The 8346-nt window shown below is 42.4% G+C and overlaps 1 pseudogene across 1 annotated transcript; it reads left to right on the top strand.

Annotated features, from left to right (window-relative positions):
* The first annotated feature begins 5974 nt into the window (after positions 1 to 5974).
* On the top strand, positions 5975 to 7340 carry LOC311062993 (nuclear factor 7, ovary-like; annotated as a pseudogene). The gene has a single exon. The product of its transcript is annotated as a nuclear factor 7, ovary-like (transcript).
* Positions 7341 to 8346: the final 1006 nt, after the last annotated feature.

Genomic DNA, 8346 nt, shown 5'->3' with positions numbered 1-8346 from the left:
CTGGTCATAACTATTACCCTTTTATATTAATTATCATCCCGCTGAGCTGTGATTGAGCATCTCTCCCAGCCCACCTTTAATGATCTAAGGACATATATCCTGGACACGGCTGAGAAATGAATAATGATTCCTATAGCCTATATACCGCGTTGAGGATAAATCATAAGCGTTATGTGCAAAACGGGTTATGAAGAATTCTCTCTAGGTAGAACATAAATTCCAGAGCGTCAACGTGGCAGCAGAGAGCGGTGGTGTTCCTATGGCCTTTAATGTGTTCCACCAACGCCTGCTCAGTAGTGATGATGATCGATCATGAACGACCGTTGAACGATCGATTCGTTCAAAAGAACTAGTTCCTGGCCGTGAACGAACCTGTTCTCTTCCTGAAACCGCTACGTTCACGCTTTTGTTCATGCCCCCCGTACACAGGACGGGAGGGCGGCCTGTACACGCGATAGTGTTTTTCACTAGACCAGGGGTCTTCAACAGGGGGTCCGGGACCCCTAGGGGGTCCTCAGAGTTACTACAGGGGGTCTGCCAAATCTTTGTGCGATACGATTTTTTTCTTTTTTACCTAAACCACTCAAACCCCAGCATCCCTTTTCTGAGGAGAACTTTAGCCAAAAAATAGCAGATCTGGCTTGTAGATCGGCTATTTTTTGGCAAAGAGGTATAGGTGTAGAGGGCAAAAAGAGCAGACCACGTAAACAAAAAAAGTATAATCTGAAACACAATTGGTATACAATATAGAGGGGGTCCCTGCTTCATCTCTCTCTCAGCTAGGGGGTCCTTGGCCTGAAAACATTGAAGAGAAAAAATCATTTGAACGGATCATCGCCGTGAAACGTGAAACAAAATCGTTCGTTCACTGAAATGAAAGTTTTTTTCTACTGCTCCGTGGCCTTGTGGTTAGACTTAAGAGTGTCCGCCCTGAGATGGGGAGGTCAGGGTTCGACCCCCGGCCTGGTCACACCAAAGACCATCATAAAGATGGGACCCTAAGCCTCCCTGCTTGGCTCTCAGCATCAAGGGTTGGATTGGGGGAGGGTAAGTCACACATATGTGGCGGAGACGCCACATATGTGTGGAGAGAGAGAGAGAGAGAGAGAGAGAGAGAGAGAGAGAGAGAGAGAGAGAGAGAGAGAGAGAGAGAGAGAGAGAGAGAGAGAGAGAGAGAGAGAGAGAGAGAGAGAGAGAGTGTGTGTGTGTGTGTGTGTGTGTGTGTGTGTGTGTGTGTGCGCACGAGTGAGTAGTTTATTGCCGTATCTATTGCAATCTTTTACTTTATTACTATTTTTTGCTGTAACACCTGAATGTACCCCCTGTGAGATTAATAAAGTGTTATCCTATCCTATACTTGTAGTAGCCTATATGTGCAGCACAGCAGTAGTAGTAGTAGTAGTAATAACAAAATAATACTTAATTTACTCTATGAAGTACAAAACAAGGTTTCAGAATGCTTTACATAAAACCGAACAAACAAAATACAACAGAATGAAAACAAGACACGTGAAAAATACTAAATATCTAAATGATAAATTATGCAAAGGCCTTTTGATAAAAGGTAATACGCTTTAAGAAGTAATTTAAAAGACGACAGTGCTTTATCAAGGCTGAGGCCCTCAGGCAAGTTGTTCCAGAGACAAGGAGCCCTTCGCCTTCAGCCTCCACTCAGGAACAACAAGCTAAATTGTACTGTAGCACTGTCTAGTACTGTAATGATTAGGGCTGTCACCATTATAAATTTAACCCATTGAGACCTGAAGCCGATTCTACATGTCTCCTAAATCTCAACAGTATTCTAAAAAACGTTTGTTTCTATATCAGTGGTGCTCAATCTTTTTCATGTCAAGGACCCCCAAAATGATATGTATTTGGCCGTGGACCCCCATCAAAATATGTTGTTCCAGGGACCCCCCAGAAGCAAAGATTTGAGTTACAAATGTTTGCTTTAAAAAATATATACAGTACTCAAAGATTTGCACACATTTTCACGATTTTTCAAAAATAGCCAAAAGCGTAAAATAATGCTTTTTAGCTCAAATCTAAAAATGACACAGTTCCAGGTCTTAATGGGTTAAGGATGATTAATTGCCACACAATTGCAATTAACAATTTAATCGTGTTTTATTATTAAATATAACTTTAATATACGAAATTACTGACACATTCATAATTTTATACTTTAAAATAAATATAAAAACAGCGTTGTAGCACAGCTGTTCTACAATGTGTTGCAAGCTGTAACAGAAATAGCAGACTATAGCGGTAGCCAATAGTTAATAGTGGTAAACATAAAGATATCTTCAAATGTCCTTTTATCGTGCGTTTCTTTTGACTTAATGCTGTGTCTAAGTCTTTGATCAGGCTGCAGGCAAATCCCATTTGTTTCTCAAACCTGATCCTTAGGACTGATTGTCCACACCGTTATTTGCAAGTGATCAGATCAGATTTTTGGGCGGTGCAACCGCCCCTAAATGTGAGGTTTGGACCCCCACCCATTGCACCCCCCCAACCCTGCGCTGTGATTGGCCTCCATTGTACCCCCCTAACCCTGCACTGTGATGACCACTGTGACGCCCACTTCACACTGGGTGTGATTTTTTGTATTCAGACAAGTTCGACCTGTCTGCATTGATTGTTTAATCTATGCTCTGCCGTACGACCATGTTGCTCATAGGAGCCGATCTACAAGCTCACCACTTGTCAGGCTTCAGTGTCCGAGCGCTAGTGTGACTAGCAGCCAAATAATATGCAGCGGAGTAAAAAGTGCAATATCTGCCTCTGAGATTAGTAGAAGTATAAAGTATAATAATAATAATAATACTTAAATATTGCACATTTTACTCCTACTCTTATGTACTATACTGCAATTATTTGACAGCTAAATATATAAAAATGGAAATACTCAAGAGAAGTAAAAAAATACCTCAATTTTGACTTAAAGCGGCACTATGTAACTTTCTTTTTAATTAATAAAATGTAATTTTGTCCAATCTGTATGGTAGAGCATGGCAATACAATCACTAATACAATTGGGGTGGCTGTATTGTGTCTCCCTGCTCTTCTATTGAGATATTCAAATCGTGTCAAAGGTCATGTCTAACCTAGACACAGGATCCATCTGACACAAATGTTGACCTGAAGGTCAAGATCCAATTTATCCCCTGAGCAAGAAGGTAAAAAAAATCCAGGGTAGAAGAGGACAGTTACATAGCGCTGCTTTAAGTACAGTACTTCAGTAAATGTTGTTAGTTACAGCACTTTCCACCACTTTCAAACACAGCCAAGGGGTCCCTCAGAGTTAACTCTCAGAGATACAAATGGATAAATAAATCAACACTGGATTTTGCTGTGTTGTAGCGATTAGAAATAAACTTTTCTTATTCTTTCTTTCTTTTTTTTGGCTGGTAGCGATGCTTTCAAAAGAACACACAATATATAGTAGATAATATTTTTAGGGGCCAATATTCCTCTTTCAGAATCCATAATAAAAACGCCTCTCTTAACTGCACCAGCATCGCTCATCAAAACACTTATAATTTCCATTGACTCTCCTCCATTGATCTCTCTATCTGTTTATGCGCGCGCTGCCTAATCAATGCCACGCTTTGGCTCTAAACTGATCCCTATCATTCTCAATTACAGCCACCGCGGGCCGGGCGTTTGCTGATACCCCGTGGCCTTTAATGCATCGAGACCGGGAGAGCATCTTTTAACCACTTTTAAGCATCATCTTATACTTTGGGCTATTCAAAAATAGCACATATACAAGCTCATAGCGCGGCACCGAGTGCCGCGCTATGAGCTTGTAGATCTGCTATTTCTTTTTTAAATCATGAAAATGTGTGCAAATCTTTGAATATATATATTTTTAAAGCGAACATTTGTGATTCAAATCTTTGCTTCCGGGGGATTCTACAAATGTCAAACAGTTTTTTGAAAACAACTTGAGTTGCTATAATAAGTGGTTCTCAAACATTTTCATGTCAAGGGCCCCCAAGATGATACTGTATGTATTTGGCCGCGGACCCCCATCTCAAAATATGTTGTTCCAGGGACGAAAGCACAGATCAGAGTTAAAAATGTTCGATTTGTGCAAGATTTGCATAAATTTTAACGATTTTACAAAAATAGCAGATCTACATGCTCATAGCGCGGCACTCGGTGCCGCACTATGAGCTTGTAGATCTGCTATTTTTGAATAGCCAAAGAAATCTTAAAACGACACAGGTAACTAACCCGGTTTAAATGGGTTAAATATGTGGACTCTGCATCATGTTAACTGCTATTGGATCCTCCGGTGGGCGGACAGGCCGGAATCAATAAGCCCGCAGAGAGACGCCTCTCTCTCGGCCTCTCCATCCTCTCGCCGCAGCTGTTGTGAGTGGGCAGGTAATGCAGCCGACGGGCAAAAAAAATAAGAAAAAAAATAGACAAACAGACTTAAGAGAAATCCCACTTGGGAAAGACCCCGTCTCTCTCAAGCTCAACACCAAACGGGGCGATGCAACTGTATTACTCCAGTGGTGGAAAAAGTACTCCATTATTGTACAGTACTTCAGTAAATGTACTTCACACCACTTGGGAAAGACCCGTCTCTCTCAACACCAAACGGTACGGTATGCAACTGTAGGCCTATACTCTCTCTCGCTCGCTCGCGTGCGTCTGCTTAATCCTTGGCGTGCTGTCATCGCTTCGGGGGGAGAGACACGTTTATATATATTTTTTGCAACCCCAGTCGTTTAACCTCTCGAGATGCCTGGAGAAAAGCACAATGTCCCCCAGGCCAACGTGAAGGGATTTTGCAAGGCAGAAAAAAACTGCATATGACTGTAATGTAATTTATATATATCGCTGGTTGTCAACGTGGGATATCCGTGGCGCCGTGGACCCCCCAGGGGGGATCCTTGTGAAGTTATGGGCCTGTTACTCAGAGTGTATAAATGGATGGTTCCATTTAGACCATTGGTTGTCAAAGTGGGGTCCTTGTGGTGGTTCCAGGGGGTCCCCAGCATAATTAGTTAATAGCGTCACAATCCTTTTGGTTAACCACTTTAACCATATTTTATTCTTTGGCTATTACAAAATAGCAGATCTACAAGCTCATAGCGTGTCACTTCGTGCCGCGCAGCAAGCTTGTACATCTGCTATTTTTGAAAATTAATTTAAAAAAAATATTTTGCATTTTTTAACAAGTCCCTGTTACAAAACGTTTTCAGATGGTGGTCCGCGCGGCCAAATACATGGAAGAGAACAGGTGAGGTGACAAGGAACATGAGCGTTCAACCAATAAATTATCCTTTAATTGGAACACACCAAGCTGTAGTTGTTGTTTATTCACTGAGAGAAAGTAAAAAAGTACAACCACTTTTATTTTCAAGATTATTTCTGTACAGGTAGCAACACGAGTGTAAAATATATTGGTATTGTGTCCTCCACATTGTAGGAAGTTCGGAACAATACAAATGAAAATGAATAGCAATAAAAAGATAAAGAAAATGTGTGTGTGTGTGTGTGTGTGTGTGTGTGTGTGTGTGTGTGTGTGTGTGTGTGTGTGTGTGTGTGTGTGTGTGTGTGTGTGTGTGTGTGTGTGTGTGTGTGTGTGTGTGTGTGTGTGTGTGTGTGTGAACTTTGCAACAGTTTTATGGTCTGTCAGTGCTCCTCCCATTGCTTGATTCATCTGACATAAACCAGGAAACAGGGAGGTCAAAGTCTATCCTCACTGATAATATGCTCTCTCACACACATATACGATTCCCCTTCAGGTCAAACACAACTTCCAGTGAGGAGGAGGACAGACTGTCTTTCCACAGCTACAGGAGGAAATACTGACCCAGACCACTGGAACCTGCTGCTGACTCGATTCACAATGAAAGTTAACTTCAGGGAACATTCTAGAGTAGGGAGTGTTACCACCACCGACTGACTTCCTGTATTGAGCAGAGTGTCTGTAACTTCACTCAGAGACTAAATGGCTTCCAAGTTGTCTCTTTCAGAAGAGGATTTTTCCTGTCCTGTGTGTCGTGACATCTTTAAAGATCCCGTTGTCCTGTCATGCAGCCACAGCTTGTCAAACCTGTCTGCAGAAATGGTGGAGACAGAAGGGAATAAAGCAATGTCCGCTTTGTAAGAAAATGAATTCAATGGATCCTCCACTGTGTAACCTAGTTCTGAAGAACCTGTGTGAGGCCTTCATACAGGACAGACATCAGATAGCTTCATCAGGATCTGAGGAGCTCTGCAGTCTGCATGCTGAGAAACTCAAGCTGTTCTGTCTGGAATGTCAACGGCCAGTGTGTGTTGTGTGTCGAGATTCTAAAAAACACACCGACCACAGTTTCAGGCCCATCGATGAAGCTGCACTGGATCACAAGGAGGAAGTCCAGGAATCACTGGAGACTTTACAGGAGAAACTGAAGGTCTTCAATGAAGAAGTCAAAACAAACTGGTCCACACACATTAAGGTCCAGGCCCGGCACACAGAGAGGAAGATTAAAGAACAGTTTAAGAAGCTTCATCAGTTTCTACAAGAGGAAGAGGAGGCCAGCATCACTGCACTGAGGGAGGAAGAGCAGCAGAAGAGTCGGATGATGAAGGAGAGGATTGAGGGTCTGAGCAGAGACATATTAACCCTTTCAAACACAATCAGAGCCATAGAGGAGGAGCTGAGAGCTGAACACATCTCATTCCTGCAGAACTACAAGACCACAATGGAAAGAGTCCAGTTCACACTGCAGGACCCACAGCTGGTCTCAGGGCCACTGATAGACGTGGCCAAACACCTGGGCAACCTGACCTTCAGAGTCTGGAACAAGATGATGGACATTGTCTCCTACACTCCTGTCATTCTGGACCCCAACACTGCCGATCCAAGCCTCATCCTGTCTGATGATCTGACCAGTGCGAGACCTGGAGAACGGCAGCAGCTTCCTGACAACCCAGAGAGGGTTAACTGCTTTGGCTTTGTCCTTGGTTCTGAGGGCTTTAACTCAGGGACTCACAGCTGGGATGTTGAGGTTGGAGACAATGCAGACTGGGAATTGGGTGTGATAGCAGAGCCTTTTCAGAGAAAGGATTTCCAGGTATTTTCCTTGTATATTTCAAACTCATCAATGTCAGTCATCTTATTGAAGCAGAAACCTCAGAGGATCAGAGTCCAGCTGGACTTGAATGAAGGAAAGCTGTCATTCTCTGACCCTGATACTAACACACACATAAAAACCTTCACACACACTTTCACTGACACACTCTTTCCATTCATTTGCACCGTTGACTCTTCTGTCCCTGTGAATATGTTACCAGGGAAGATCAGTGTAACTGTGGAACAATGCAGTTAGACATGATGATGGTAAGACATAAGTCTTTAAAGGGGAATATTACTCAGTTGTATAGAATGTGATTGTGTTCTGGTCAGTGACAATCAACAATAATAAGTGTTTCTTAAAGCAACGCTCTGATCTATGTCATCAGAATGTCCATATTGTGATGATATGTTATTATGGATCACATCTATTGTTTCTAGTCAATAATCAATACGTCATTATGAGAAATGATGATGTAACAACAATAATGTCATATAAAATTATTATTATCAATTTGGGGGTCCTTGACATAAAATGTTTGAGAACCACTGATTTAGACAGTGTTAATTTATTGAGGATTTGTTCAGTGTAGAAAAATCGTATTAAATGGGGGTCCGAGGACTAATAATGCATATCAAACTGGGGGTCCTTGAAATAAAAAAAAAGTTGAGAATCATTGCTGTGTAACCGTGGTGAACTACACATGGGCTCACATTCGAGGTTTCTCGATGAATTGAATACACAGGACCACAATGGAAACAAGCTGTTTGTTTTATCCTTTTAGTATTATTGTATAACTGTACCTCTGTACCTTTAGCAAACTGCTAATAACCTATTCAATCAATAAATCAATTTGGCGGTCAGTCCTCAAAAGAGGCCCCCCCTACGCGTCGTCCCCCATTAAAATAAATGACTCCCGAGGAAGCCACCATTCTCCTTGACAAGAGGACTTATTTATTCGCTCTCTCTCGCCAAAACATCCGTCTGTGGTTTGCGGTTGAAAGGTCAAAACGTCGGGTCGTGGCGCAGAGACACTGAGGACAAGGAGGAGGGGGGTGTGAGGGCATTTTTTTTCCCTGACGAACGCCAGGCTGATCTGCATTTCAAATACAGAGATCTCTGAGTGGGTGACTAACTGTGTACCACACACCCAATTATTCGCCCGCAGAGCGGTGCAAAGGTGAGCTGAATCATCAGTGTGTTTCAACTATCCTATCATCTGACACATTCTCCTCTCTGTCGGGTGGAGACCTCACATGTC

This window comes from Gymnoscopelus microlampas (assembly GCF_963454915.1).
Source record: "Gymnoscopelus microlampas genome assembly, chromosome: 16".
In the NCBI taxonomy this organism is placed as follows: Eukaryota; Metazoa; Chordata; class Actinopteri; order Myctophiformes; family Myctophidae; genus Gymnoscopelus; species Gymnoscopelus microlampas.
The sequence above is the reverse complement of the archived record's forward strand: the minus strand, read 5'-3'. Positions and strand labels throughout refer to the sequence as shown.